General features: G+C 48.4%; 1 protein-coding gene across 3 annotated transcripts in view; it reads left to right on the top strand.

Moving 5' to 3' along the window:
• Positions 1-15160, top strand: part of FBXL20 (F-box and leucine rich repeat protein 20) — a 391966-nt gene that overhangs the window by 248616 nt on the left and 128190 nt on the right. The window lies entirely within an intron of this gene.

Raw genomic sequence — 15160 nt, forward strand, 5'->3', positions numbered from 1 at the left:
TCCATCGTCCCCTGCTCTTTGTTTTTGTTGTGGGAATTTCCGGCTAGCCATTCTGGAGATGGAGGCCAACATTTGATAAATGATTAAAAAAAAGGGCTTTAGAACTCCTGCCAAGCCAGGACCAACAGTGTTACTTACCAGTCTGTTGGACTCGAAGTTAAAGCATCATGTCCCCCACGTAGCCCAAGAGCAGGGTAAGGAGAGGAGTGTTTTATTTCTTCCATCTTTGGCCTTGCCTAGAAGTGAATTGTAGGGAGCTGGCTCTGTATATACGATACCAAAATAAGGTATGGTGTGTACAGAGGCCAGGGCTTTCCCAGAGGCTTCACTGAGACTAAAGTAGATAATACTGTTGATCTCTTTTGTGGTAGTGTGGTCGAGCAGTTAGGCTTATCAGAGGGTAGTGCAAAGTATTTGTTATACATACACAGTCAAGAAATGAGGCACACACGCAATGACTAACTTCAGGCATAATCTAGTGTTTTTATATAGCAAAAATATATTTTCCTATTTTATTTTGAGAACCAAAATATCTTTGTTGCAGGTAAATACAATTGCTGGTAAGTATGAAGCATATGTATCAAATGTACTTTGGGTTTTGCAGATAAAGCAGTTTACTAGTTAGTAACACCTTCCAGTTTTAAAAGTTGACACTTAGTGACATTTTTCATAGGAGTCAATAGAGTCCTGGGGGGAAAAGTGTTAGCACATTTAACAGTTAAGTGCACAACTTACGTTTGATCTTTGGGGTTTAGGATCAGTGGCGGCCGGCACCTTTAGGAGGGAGGGGGGTGGGCGGGGCACACACACACACACACACACACTCATTCTTTCACACACAGAGACGCACGCACATCCATTAAGAACACTCATACCATTCAAACATGCACGCACACACCCAAAATTCATTTTAAAACATCACACAGTCATTCTTTCACACAAACACGCAAATCCATTAACAACATTCCTACCATTCAAACATGCACGTATGCACCAAACAGTCATTTTAAAGATCGCACACACTCATTCTTTCACACGCACGCACATCCATTAACAACACTCATAACACTCATACATGCACGCGTGCACCAAACATTCAATTTAAAACATCACATACACACACACTTACACTTACCTTCAGCCTCCAGGTCCCAGGAGGGTTGGGACTGCTGCCTTCCCTCATTGGCTGACCTGAGGTCAGCCAATGAGGGAAGGCAGCAGTCCCAGCCTCGTCACAGAGTGGGATGGGGTCAGTAAGACTGCTGACCCCACCCCACTCTGTGACGAAGTGTCACTGATTGACACTCGCCCTGGGCGCTTCAGGGCTTAAACCTGAAGCGCCCAGGGCGAGTGTCAATGGATGAAGCATTCCTCGTCACCCAGGGGAGGGCCTCAAGGCACCTTTGCTGAGCTGAGGCTGTCAAGCCCATAGGAGCTGTGACCTCCTCGCCCAGCAAAATTCAGCTCAGGCAGTCAGGAGTCTGGTCAAATCGCGCATGGATCACTCCTGGCTGTCTGAGCTGAAAATGAAGAGTGTCTGTCAGGCTGGCCTTTGTTCAGCCTGACAGACACTCTTCATGAGGGGCAGAAGGTTGGGGGGGGGGAGGGCGTGGGCCCTCCGCCCTAAAGGACGGGCCGCCACTGCTTAGGATGTCCACAGGTCAAAGTTCAAGTTGACCCCAAGAGTGCAGCACTTGGCCGGCTGGATATAGAGGTGAAAGTTGATGTTGGGTTTTCAGTGGAGTCCTATGAGGACTAGGGGAACTTGGTAGAAAGCAGATTACAGGTAAGTACCAGTGGTTACAGTATACAGGCCTGGGGGGTTTAGGTCAGCACTGGGGGGCCACATGTCAGCACCAAACACACACCTCAGCGTCACAGGGGCTGCCTGGTGAATAGAGTTCAAGCACAGAGCTGGGCGCCACTTGCTTTTCAGTGGGAGGATTCCGGGGGTCACAAAAGATGCTGCAGGCTGGGTCCAGGGGTTTGGTCCCAGGAAACCAAAGGATGGACAAGCAGGAGAAGTGTCTGCTGGAGGGTGCTGGACCGTTGGTCGGATTCACCAAGGACAGGGAGCTGCGGGTGCAGCTGTCTCCATGGCCTTTGGGAATCTTCGTTGAATCCGGTCACGGTTGGTGGGGGGGGGAGGTCCTCTGGATTTAGGCTGGAGGTGTCGTCATGTTGGCCAGGAGGGGCAACCCAGGGTGGACTCGAGGTCAGAAACGCCTGGGGACCTTCTCTGGGCCGGTGGGTCACCTGGACTTGGGCTATGGGCGTTGGGGGCAGAGTGAGCAGGGCTCACGGATCCTGGGCAGTTCTGTCGTTTTTAGGAGTGTTCTTCTGGGCAGGGCCGCTGTCCTTAGGAGTTCTTGGTCCTCTGCTGGGCAGACTGCCCTCTAGGGGTTTGTAGAGGTCACAGGTCCTTCAGGATGAGTCGCCTTTTTGGAGCAGGAGTCTTGAAGCTGTAGATAGGCCGGTAGGGCTGGGGAAAAGTCAGTTGTCGTCAAGAGTCATCACTGCTGGGGTCAGCTTAGTAGTCCTTCCTCTTTCTTCTCAAGGTCGCCAGGAATCTGGTGAGCAAGGTTCAGGGGAGCCTCTAAATACTAGATTTAGGGGCATTGCAGGGACCAGAGAGCAGTAGCCAATGGCTACTGTACCTGAGGGTAGCTACACCCTTCCTGTGCCCACTCCCTTTGAGGAGGGGGGCACATTCTTATCCCTATTGATCCCTCTCCTCCAAAACAAGATGGAGGGTTCTGCAAGGAGGGGGTCACTTCGGCTCTGGCCACCTTAGGGGTGGTCCTAGCTGCACTGGTCACCAATCCTTGTTTTACCTAATTTCCCCGCAGGACCGGCTGCCAAAAGTGGGGCTTGGTCCGGTGGGTGGGCATCTCCAGTAGCTGGAGTGCTCTGAGGCACTGTAACATGAGGCCTGACCCTTTGAGGCTCTCCGCTAAGTGTTGCAGTTACTGCAGGGGGGAGGTGTGACGCACCTCCACCCAGAGCAGGCTTTGTTTCTGACCCAAGAGAACATAAAGGCTCTTACCCAATGGGGCCATAAACTTGTCTGTTAGTGGTAGGCTGGCACAGACTGGTCAGTTCTGAACTAAAGAGTTGGGTAAAATACAGAGGGCATCTCTAAGGTGCAGTCTTTGTGCATTTTACAATAAATCCAATACTGGCATCATTGTGGTTTTATTGTGCTGAGAAACTTGATACCAAACTTCCCAGTCTTCGGTGAAGCCATCATGAAGCTGTGGAGTTTGTAATGACAAACTCTCAGCCCATGAACTTAATATGGCCACACTGCACTTAAAATGTCTTAGAATTGACTTAGACACTGTAGGGGCATATTGCTCATGCAGTTATGGCCTCATCTGTGGTATAGTGCACCCTGCCTTAGGGCTGTAAGGCCTGCTACAGGGGTGACTTAAATATGCCACAGACAGTGGTTTATGGGCATGGCACCCTGTGAGGGATGCTTTGTCGACTTTACCTTTTTCTCTCTACCAACACATACAGTCTGCAATGGCAATGTGTATGTGTATGTGTTTGGTGAGGGGTTCCTTACAGTAGCACAATACATGCTGCAGCCCTTAGGGACCCTCCATGGTCACAGAGCCCTTGGTACCACTGGTACCTTTTACAAGGTACTTAGCTGTGTGCCAGGGGTGTGGCAATTGTGGAAACAATGGTACAGTTTAGGGAAAGAACACTGGTGCTGGGGCCTGGTTAGCAGGATCCCAGCAAATACTCAGCCAAGTCAGCATCAATATCAGCCAAAACCACAGCAAAAGGGGCACCTTCCTACATGAATATCCTGAATGCACCCTACTGCTTTGCCCCTTAAGAAGCAGATTACTTTTTTTTTTTTCTCCAGACATTCATTCTTACCCAAGGGCGATGAGGAGTATCCGCCTCCTAGACACTCGATCATCATATTTTCTAGCTGCAGAGGTGCATGCATTTCTGAAGAGTGGGTGCAATCTAGTCTCGCCAGGCAGATGTGAAGTTTCAAACTACCCCTCCGGGCACAATTGTGATGTATAAGAAGAGCAATGGCAGCTCAAGGCTGTCCCATTTGCTGCTTTGCAAATAGGAAGGTAGAGCCTTAGGACCCAAATGCTTTCCCTACTTTTTGGAAAAGTGTAGAGGCGTTGGGAGAGACTAAAAATTAACCCCTCATATCCTTGGTGAAGGGCAGGGTACTGTATCATATAAAATGATACAACCTCCTTCTCTTGTTCAAGGTGAAGGGGTTGTTGCTACATATTATTAGCTGTGCTCTTAGGTAAGGTGAGGGGAGAAGGAGCGGTCATACAACCCCCATCCTTTGGCAAGGTGAGGATTGTTTCTCTGCAACATCCCCCTACCCATGGGCAAGGTGATGTTGTGTTATGACCCTAATGCTCCCTTTGGGTTGTGAAGAGTAAATAATACCTACCTCTCATGTTATTTTAAATTTCAACCAATGCTTGTGAACATCTGAGAGACCTTTTACTTTGTGAAGGCATATACAACTTCCCGCCTTTGGGCAAACATATAATAACTGCCATGAACATACTCAATATTTTTTCGTTCGCATCTTGTTTCCAGTTGTACAAGTGATGGTGGGGTGGGAGTTAAAGTTGAAATAATATAGTGGGGATGTGAGATAAATTAGGTGAAGGTGTAACTTTCATTTTTATGTAACTTTGTTGTTGGTGAACGTAAAGGTCAAGTGATTATTTTTACGTTGATAGATAAGAGTGTGTACCTTAAATTTTGTATTTTATGCAATTTTAGGTTTTATACTGTAATCACTGACAATGTATTAGTCAAGCATAATTTTATTATAACTTTTTAAGTAATGTAACATTTTCAGTGAAAAGGCTACCCTTTTAAAACAGTCGTAAGCCACCTCCGACAGCCAACCTCATTTAGGCGGTCATTCTGACCACGGCGGGCGGCAGTAGCCGCCCGCCATGCGGTCACCGCCATTTGGCCGCTCCGCGGTCAAAAGACCGCGGCGGCCATTCTGGCTTTTCCTGCTGGGCCGGCGGGTGCCCGCCAAAGGAGTGCCCGCCGGCCCAGCGGGAAAGGCCCTGCAACACAGAGGCCGGCTCCGAATGGTGTTGCAGGGGTGCGACGGGTGCAGTTGTACCCGTCGCGATTTTCACTGTCTGCTATGCAGACAGTGAAAATCCTGCTGGGGCCCTGTTAGGGGGCCCCTGCACTGCCAATGCCAGTGGCATGGGCAGTGCAGGGGCCCCCAGGGGCCCCACGACACCCGTTCCCGCCATCCTGTTCCTGGCGGTAAAAACCGCCAGAAACAGGATGGCGGGAAGGGGCTCGGAATCCCCATGGCGGCGCTGAGGTTCAGCCCTGCCAGGGGTATTCCGGCGGGAAACCGCCGGATCCCCTTTTCTGACCGCGGCAGTCAGAATGGGCACTGAAGCACCGCCAGCCTGTTGGCGGTGCTTCCGTTGCCCGCGGCCCTGGCGGTTTAGGACCGCCAGGGTCAGAATGAGGCCCTTAGTGTCTTAAGCAACGTGCCAAAGCCACACCTGACTTCTTCAAAGAAGCTTCCTTTCATCGGTGTTGACCTGAATATGGTGTTTTTCCGAGCTATTGCTCCACCTCAACGAGTCCAGGGACATTCGGGCTATGATTCAGATGTTTCACCCATTCACCTGGTTCTCGGTAAGAGTGGATCTGAGGCTTCTTGGCCTCTTGCCCTCCTGCGTCCTGCATGTGGACAACACTGGGTGGCATATGCGAGTCTCATTGGGCTCAGTACCAAAGCAATCGGACTCCATCCAGGTGTCAAAAGAGTCTGTGAAAGACCTGCTCTGGTGGCTGCTCGACTGCAATTAAACCTCCCTGCCCTACCCAGAATTAATGGTTGTGACTGTTGCATCTGTTACTGGGTTGGGGAGGTCATCTAGCAGAGGTGGAGATCAAAGGATTCTGTAATCCATCAGAAGCTTGCCTCAATATCAACCAGCATTACTTGCAAACGATTTACTTGGCACTGAAGGTATTCCTCCTGAACATCAAGGGGGAACTGGTACAGGTTCTCACGGACAACTCGACTGTCATGTGGTGGCAAAGTCCCTAAGATCCGACTCCGTTCGTGTCAGCCCCTCAAGTCCATCTTTGACCTCACTCCTTCCGAATTCTTTCATATCTATTATAAACAATAATGCCATGAATGTCATCTGCCTTTATCATTTATTAAAGTGAGAAAGTGTCAAGTTTTTCTGATAATGACCCGATATAATACTTGATGAAACACCCAGTCTGGAACAAGTGTTCTCTGATCAGTATGTCAAGACCATCAAGAAACATCCCTAGATAAAGAGGTGTAGTTCAGATTGATATCTCCTCGCCTCCCATCTCCTGAAAGATGTCTAGGACCCCTTCTCTTTCGCCGGTGATCTATACTCCACATTTCTAAAACTATGTCAAAGGTTTTCATCCCTGATGAAAGTTAGTATTTAAGTGCTACCACTCGACCCTTTGGAGAGAGAGTTCCTTTACACCAGATTGTCCTGCAAGATGCCGTCCAAAGATGAGCTTGGTTGTTGCAGTCATTTATTTAGATAAGCATCCTGCCTGAAGCTGATAGGAGCCGAGCACCCACAGAGAACTGATACTGCAGTGCATGTTTGCCTTTTGCTGGCAACACTTCCTCCACATCTCTTCTGATAAAGATGAGCCCGAGCTGTCAATAAAGTATGCAGTGCACCGCTTCTTCCCAAGAGAATCTAGTACACAAGTTGCTACATTCTGGCCTGCGCTAGTGCATAGAAGTAGGTTTAGGATTTTAGGCTTTTAGATGACATAATAACCATGTTAGAAATGTTCATTTTATTCTTTGTTTGCAGCATGCCGTCTTTCTCTTTTAATGATATGCTGTGTGATAATTCTAGATGTGCTAAGAAACAGGTTCACCCTGAGGTAATAAATGCCTTTAGTTACAAGTGTCTGTTCTTCTTAGTGTTGTGTGTGTGTGTGTGATAACTGTGAAAATCCAAATACGTTCACTGTTACCATGTCAGGGATTGTTTGTTACCCAAATCAGTGACTTCACTTTATTTATGTATTGAGTGTGGTTCTGCGGGACTGCAAATACCGGTCTTTCACATTCAGGACTGATGCATTGAAGTAGGTTCACCTGGGTTACCCGTGGGTGGGAAAGGAAACCTTGTAGAGCTACACCACAGTCATCGTTTTTGTAGCAGTGGTACAGCAACAAACGGGGCAGGGGGGGTAGATGGCCTTGAGGTAGGAGGCTTTACGCCTTTGAAACTGGCTGAACACTCAAGACATTTTCCTGGTGGCCCTCACCTGGCAGGATCTTTAAGCAAACTGGGCAGACAAACTCAGCTGACTTGCGGTGTCAACATTTTGCGTGTTGGACTTCCCAAGGCAGTCCTCCCTTGTAGACTCCTTCCACCAGCATGCGGGTTGGTCCTTTCCACCCCCACCTATCCTACTCAGAGTACTCAAGATCAAGAGAGACCAGGCCCAGGTCAACACAGTGGTGCGGCACTGGGGGGAGGAGTGTGTGGCACCCAGAACTTCTGGCCATGAGCCTATGTCCTCCTATCAGGCTGCCCTTTCGAGAGGACTAGCAGCAGGGTTGAGTCTTGCACCTGAACCTGCACAACCTACACCTCCTGGCATGGATATTGAGCCCTGACAATTGATGACTTTCGATTACCGCCCACTCCCCCTTTGCCTGTTCTCTCCTGCAGGATTTCTGGGCTCTGGCATTCCACAGACCCACCAGTGGAGGGAGGTCTAGATCTATTGTTTAGATATTTATTCACATGTTGAGGAAACTTCAATTTGAAGTGTCTGGCAGACTAACCGATTACTCACCTTCGGTAACACCTTTTCTGCTAGAGACACTAACTGCAGATTCTTCATCGACCCGACCCACCCCACCCCCAGTCTGTGTTATAGGCTCATACAGCCCATTAATAAGATGCCAATCTAAAATATGTGCACACTGATTTCAATGGCTTCACGTCTGAAGAAGCAGATGGAGGTCAGAAAAAAACCCATGTCAAAACATGCAGATGGCATATATCTGGAGACCCCAACGTCTTATTCGGAGTGGATAGAACCAATACGATGCCATGCAACACCATCTGTTGACACACAAGGGCATTACTTAAAAGTTTCCTAATCAACTTTGGCGCCTGGGGAAATTGACAAGGTAAGGAAGAACTTGTTCTTTCAATCCAGTTAACTGTTCAGCTTTTTGTACATTCCTACAGTCTAGTTACATTATGTTAAATTATTTCTACAATTTATATGGTCTTTTAGCGCCCTCAGAATCTGTTTTGGTCTCAGAATTCCTATTGACTAGAGTTGTGGTGGCCAGGTAAAGTTTTTGTCAGTTAAAACTGTAGTTTCCAGCGGAGGTTTCTACATAGAGGCATGGGGGCCATTACTTACCTGCAGGGATGCATACATACAAACCGTATGTATGCCACCACATGGAGCTGCCTCTTCCAACAGACAGTAGACCTGGCTTTTTTGCTACTGGCAGCTAGGGCTGTTTGACTAAACTGTGCATGGCAGGTTGCCCAATATTTTGCTTATGGCCATCCCAACATGCACAGTGTTCGATCGGATGTTTGGCTGTAGATACACATGCTCTGCATACTCCTGCCATCTGGTGTTGGTTCAGATGTGTGCAAGTTGGTTTTCTTCAAAGAAGCTTCTGGAGTCACGAGGTAAAATGACCCTTGCTCCTGGTGATGCTGCACATGGACATCAACTCCATTGTTAGGTTCTTTTCTTTACTCCATCAGGTTCGGACATGTTCTTTGGTGCTCTGATTCAAGACTGTTTTCTGGCTCCTTTTGGGCGGTTGTTAACCTCTATACTCAGTATTGTTTTCATTTGCGTTCTACTTTAGACCTTTAAAATCAGAAGAAAATCGTCTGGCATCAGTTCAACTCTTTCCACTTGTGGCCTTCAGGCTTTGCCCATTCGGGCCTTTGTTTCCCATCTCATCAAATTTGAGGGTTAATTCACTGTTAATGGAATGGACTCCATTTCGTTCTGTCCCAGCTGTCCCGTTTTGTAACCTGTGTTCCTCTCCCGACCACGATGAGGATAGTTGTCAGGCCCATCGTTTTTTTTTTTTTTTTTTTTTTTTTTTTTGGTTGAAGAAAATATTGCAGGATTGTCAAGCACGTTGGAAAGAAGTGCAGCACAAAGAATTGGGAGAAACGCCAGACATCTTTTGTCAACATGATGTCGAACAGGAGGAAGAACTACACAAGGCCTCAGCAGCAGAGGAAGAGGCTGTTCCATACTGGACTCTAAATCAGAAACCAAGCTCAGCATGCAGATACACGATCTCCTTTCAGGACAGCGTGCAGTGAGTACACATGCCCCTGTTCAGCCCACCTAAAGACATTTGGTACCAACTGAAAATATGGCTTCTGGGCCACCACTGCCGACAGGCCATGGTAGGCTTGGACCATTTGCTAAGGATGCCCCGTCCTCGGGCCCGGCACCGAAAAGCCAAGCTGAAACCTCCCGTTGCTGTTCCGAGCCGATCACTCTTGGTGCCGAGCCGACCATCTGCGTCCTCGGCTCTGAGCACCCTGGCTCCGACCACTTGGGTGCTGAAACAAAAGTCTACTTTGGCACCGAAACCTTCCACTTCGGTTCCGGAACCAATCCAAGAGACTATGATCAAAAGGCTCGATCCAAAGCAAAAGAAAATCCACATTCAGCCTGTTACCGGTTGAATTCTGGCAAAGGCAGTGAAGTTGACGCCTACTCCATCAAAGTGACAGCTTTCATTTGAGGAGGCCATTGATTTGCTTCCACCTTCTAAAAAGAGGAAGAAGGACATTGCCACCAGTTCAATTCAGCCTCCTTTGCCTGCTTCTTCTCCACCACCTCCGCTACCTCCCTCACCACCACATCACTCCCTCACTGAAATAACTGATGTTACCCCATAAGGCTCCACACAATCTTATATAGGGGATCAAGAAGGGGGAGATAATCTAGATCAGCCATCTACAGATGTCTGGAACATTTGTGATATTGACCCCTTCACAACCCCCCTCTCCCTCCACCCCCCCCCCCTCTCTGACCCCCCCCCCAGAGATACCGATACCGACTCAGACCTCTACCCAGCTAAACCATCACCCCCTGTTGATGCCACATTATTCCAGGAAGTCATAGCTAGGGCAGCTGCATATCATAAGGTTTCCTTAAACAAAGACCCTATAGAGGATGCTTTCCTCTTTGAGACGCTTTCATCCACGACTAAGGCATGCCAATACCTGCCCATGTTAAAATAGATGACCCACCATGCAGGTGAAATCTTTAAAGTTCCGGTACACATCCGTATTATTTTACCAAGGGTGGGTAAAAATGCAAAGCAGCACCTTCAGATCCTCGGTACATTAGGGGTCACCTCCCTACAGACTCCCTAGTCGTATCTAATGCTTGCAAGAGGGCTGCAGCAGTCTAAACGTATTGAGGCATCAGGTAAAAGGTTAGCAGTACAGGCAGCCAACCATTGGCCAATTGCCAACACTCGAGAGCTTTTGGCAAGATATGACAAAACCCACTGGGATGAAATGGAGGAGCTCCTCCAACATCTCTCTGAGAAATACAAGAAAAAAGGTCACCAAATCATTCAAGAGGACAAACTGATCTCCAACAACTCAATCAGATCTGCTGTTGGTGCAGCAGACACAGCCGCCAGGAGCATTTATATGACTGCGCATATCTGGTTTTAAGCCAGAAGTACAGCAGACAATTTTAAATGCCCCTTTTGACCAGCAGCATCTCTTTGGTCCCCAGGCGGACCGAATTTTAGAGAAAATGAAAATCCCACTCCCTGTGGCTCCTTTTGGTGACCCACATACAAACAGGGCACCAAAACAACATCACCAGATTCCCCTACCTCCTATAGGCAACAACATCAGACCTCCTCTTCAAGGGGCTATTACTGTAGTTCATATAGGGGAACCAACTCCAAGGATTGTGGAAAGGGTGCTTCCACTCACGCCCACCCCTTCCACCTCCAAACAGTGACTCTCTTCTCATTCCCCATCTAACACCTGTTGAGGTACGTCTACGGCATTTCTTTTCACTTGGAAAACCATAACAACAGACCACTGGGTGCTGGACATTATCCAACATGGTTATTGTTAAGAGTGCATCAGAACACATCCCACATCCCACACCCCACATCGCAAACACATACTTTCCATAGAACATTTAAATTTGCTAAATCAAGAAGTACAAGCTCTCCTTCACAAAGGAGCTATAGGGCTGGACCTTATTCATCAGAAAGGCACAGGAGACTCCCTTTACTTCGTAATTCCCAAAAAAAGACAGATAGCTTCATCCTATTTTAGACCTTAGGCCACTAAATTGTTGCATACTATCAGAACACTTTCATATGGTATCTCTCCAGGATGTGATCCCTCTGCTACAGCAGGGCGACTTTGTCTCCACTAGATTTAAAGGATGCTTACATTAACATCCCAATCCATCCAGGTCACCGCAAATACCTCAGGCTTATTATTCAGGGAAAACAACAACTTTCATCAACTGGGGTTTACCATCAGCATACAGCAATCACACCTCCAACTTTCACAGATACAGCCATATCTAGGGGCTATCCTCAACACACAACTAGGGCTAACCTACCGAAAAGCAATCAGGATTCAGAACATCATAACCCCACTGCAGCAAGTTCACCCCAATCAACGCATAACACTCAGAACAGTTCAATGCATCTTAGGCTTGATGGCGTCCTGCTTTGCAATAGTACCACATGCGCCCGCCGCACTGCATTAATGTCTGGTGAGTCAATGGTCTCAGTCACAGGGTCAATTACAAGATCTAGTGTTGGTAGGCAGGTGCACTCATCACTCTCTGCAGAGGTGGAATACGCAAAGCCTATCAAAAGGGCAGCCGTTTCTCAACCCTGTCCTACACATCATTCTCACAGTGGACATGTCCCTCACAGAATGGGGTGCTCACATCCAGCACCATACATAAAGTCCTACACATCAATTACCTAGAGCATCAAGCCATTCATCTGGCGCTCAAAGCCTTCTTAGTTCATTTAGGAAGCAGGCTCTAGATATACTATATAAAAATGAGATAATGTCCACAGAGTCCAGGGGTTCGCCAGCGGCCTAACAGAGGCTAAAGTAGATAATACTAATGCTCTCTTTGGTGGTAGTGTGGTTGAGCAGTTAGGCTTGTCAGAGGGTAGTGCAAAGCATTTGTTGTACACACACAGTCAGTAAATGAGGTACACACTCAATGACTAACTTCAGGCCAATTGTATTTATATAGCAAAAATATATTTTCTAGAACCAAAAGGATCTTGTTGCTGGTAAGTACATTTACAAGTAAGGATCAAGCATTTGTATCAAAAACACTTTGTTTAGATTTGGCAAAGAAAAGGATTTACAGGCAAATAATAATGTTTGCTTTAAAAAGTTGATAGTACAATTTTCAGTACAGTCCTAGGGGAAGAAAAGCGTTAGTGCAGTTTTGCAGTAAGTACTCGACTTACAGTTCCAGTCTCCTGGGGTTAGGATGTGCACTGGTCGTGGTTAAAGTTGACCCCAAACATATAAAACCAGCAACACTGGGCCGGCCGGGTGCAGAGGTCAAAGTTGGTGTTGTATTTAGAATGGGAATCCTACAGAGACTGGGGACACTCGGAAATAGATCTGTCAGCAAGCAGGAAAGTACTCGCAACTTCGGAGGGCAGACCTGGGGGTTTTAGGTGAGCACTGGGGAGAGGCACAGGTCAGCACCAAACACACATCCTCAGCGGTAAAAGTGCGGCAGGGTGCAAACACGGCGTCAGGCTCCCAGTGCTTTTCAATAGGGGGGGCCCGGGGTCACAAATGTGCTGCAGGCTGGGTCCAGGCTTGACAAGGACGAGGGCCGCCTGCTGAATGTTGCTGGCCCGGTGGTCGGATTCCCCACGACCAGGGGGCTGCGGGTGCAGGGGTACCTTGAGGCATTTGGAATCTTCGTCTGATTCTCTCGCGGTCAGTGTGGTCCTCTGAATGTAGGCTGCAGCCATCATCGTGTTGGCCAGGAGGGAGTCAACCCAGGGATGGACACAAGGTTGGAATCTCCTGGGGACCTGTTCTTGGCCGGTGGGCCACCTTGACACAGGCAGTGGGTGTCGGGCACACAGTGAGCAGGACTTGCGGATCCGAGGTGGTTCTGGAGACCTTTTGGAGCTTCTAGTGGACAGGGCCGCTGTCCTCAGGAGTTCTTGGTCCTCTGGGGGGCAGGCAGTCTTCTGGGGGCTTGGAGAGGTCTCTGGTCCTGCAGGATGTGTCGCCATTTTGTAGCAGGGCTTCTGAAGCTGCAGACAGGCCGGTAGGGCTGGGGCCAAGTCAGTAGGTGTTTGGAGTCTTCTCTTCTGGGGGGGTCGGCTTAGCAGTCCTTCCTTCCTTCCTTTCTTTTTGACTTGAGGTCACCAGGAATCTGACAAGCTAGGTTCAGGGGAGCCCTTAAATCCTAGATTTAGGGGTTGTTACGGGGGTCAGAGGGCAGTAGCCAATAGCTACTCTCTCGGAGAGTGGCTGGACCCTTCCGGTGTCCACTCCCTTTGGGGAGGTGAACACAGACCTAACCCTATTGGTCCCTGTGCTCCAAACCAAGATGGAGGATTCTGGAGGGAGTGGGTCACTTCAGCTCTGTACACCTTATGGGTGGTTCCAGCTGGTGTGTTTTATCTAATTTACCTGCTGGACTTGCCTCCAAAGTGGGCCTTTGTCTGGTAGGGCCTGGGCCTCTCTACTAGCTGGAGTGCCGTGGGGCACTGTAACAGGAGGCTTGAGCCATTGAGGCTCACCGCCAAGTTTTACAGTTCCTGCAGGGGGGAGATGTGAATCATCTCCACCCAGAGCAGCCTTTGTTTCTGGCCTCAGAGAGCACAAAGGCTTTCACCCCATGAGGTCAGAAACCTGTTTGTTAGTGGCAGGAAGGCACAGACTGGTCAGTCTTGTACTAAAGGGTTGGTTAAAATACAGGGGGCATCTCTAATATGCCCTATGGGTGCATTTTACAATACATCAAACACTGGCATCAGTGTGGGTTTATTGTGCTGAGAAGTTTGATACCAAACTTCCCAGACTTAAGTGAAGGCATCATGGAACTGTGGAGTTCGTAATGACAAACTCCCAGCCCATGTACTCAGTATGGTTACACTGCACTTACAATGTCTAAGAATGGTCTTTGATACTGTAGGGGCATATTGCTCATGCAGGTATGCCCTCACCCGTGGTATAGTGCACCCTACCTTAGTGCTGTAAGGCCTGCTATGGGGGTGACTTACCTTTGCGACAGGCCGTGGTTTGTGGGAATGGCACCCTTAGAGGGATGCCATGTCGACTTTACATTTTTCTCCCCACCAATACAGACAAGCTGCAATGGCAGTGAGCATGTGTTTGGTGTGGGGTCCCTTTAGGCGGCACAATACATGTTGCGGCCCTTGGGAACTCTCCCTGGCCACAGAGCCATTGGTACCATGGGTACCTTTTATATGGGACTTAGCTGTGTGTCAGGGGTGTGCCAATTGTGGAAACAATTATACAGTTTTGGAAAAGAACACTAGTGCTGGATCCTGGCTAGCAGGATCCCAGCACACTTTGTCAAATCAGCACCAATATCAGGCAAGAAGTGTGGGGGAAGATCGGGGGGAGTGGGTGGTAACCATCCCAAAAGGGGCACTTTCCTACAGTTCACTTGACAGGCAAAGTTGTCTTAGTCTGGACAGACAACGCAACAGCTATGTTTTATCTACAGAAACAGGGGTGGATGGGCACTCTCTACAGCTCTCAAGCCTATCTCAGATGATTGGGCATTGTACAATACACCACCACATTCACCTGTTAGTAGAACACCTACCAGGGATGGACAACGATTTTGCAGGACGCAGCAACAAGTGCACAATTGGGAACTCCAACTCGAGTCCTCTTTCCATGCTTTCACTCGTGTGGGTTTCCACACATAAATCTGTTCACAGCCGCAGACAACAGAAAATGCAGAGACTTCGCCTCCAGGCTCCCACACCCACTATCCAGAGGCTTTACGGGTTGAATTGGTCAGGGATATCCCTTTTCTTCCATTTGTGGTTCGGAAG

This window comes from Pleurodeles waltl, chromosome 6 (genome assembly GCF_031143425.1).
Source record: "Pleurodeles waltl isolate 20211129_DDA chromosome 6, aPleWal1.hap1.20221129, whole genome shotgun sequence".
Classification (NCBI taxonomy): Eukaryota; Metazoa; Chordata; class Amphibia; order Caudata; family Salamandridae; genus Pleurodeles; species Pleurodeles waltl.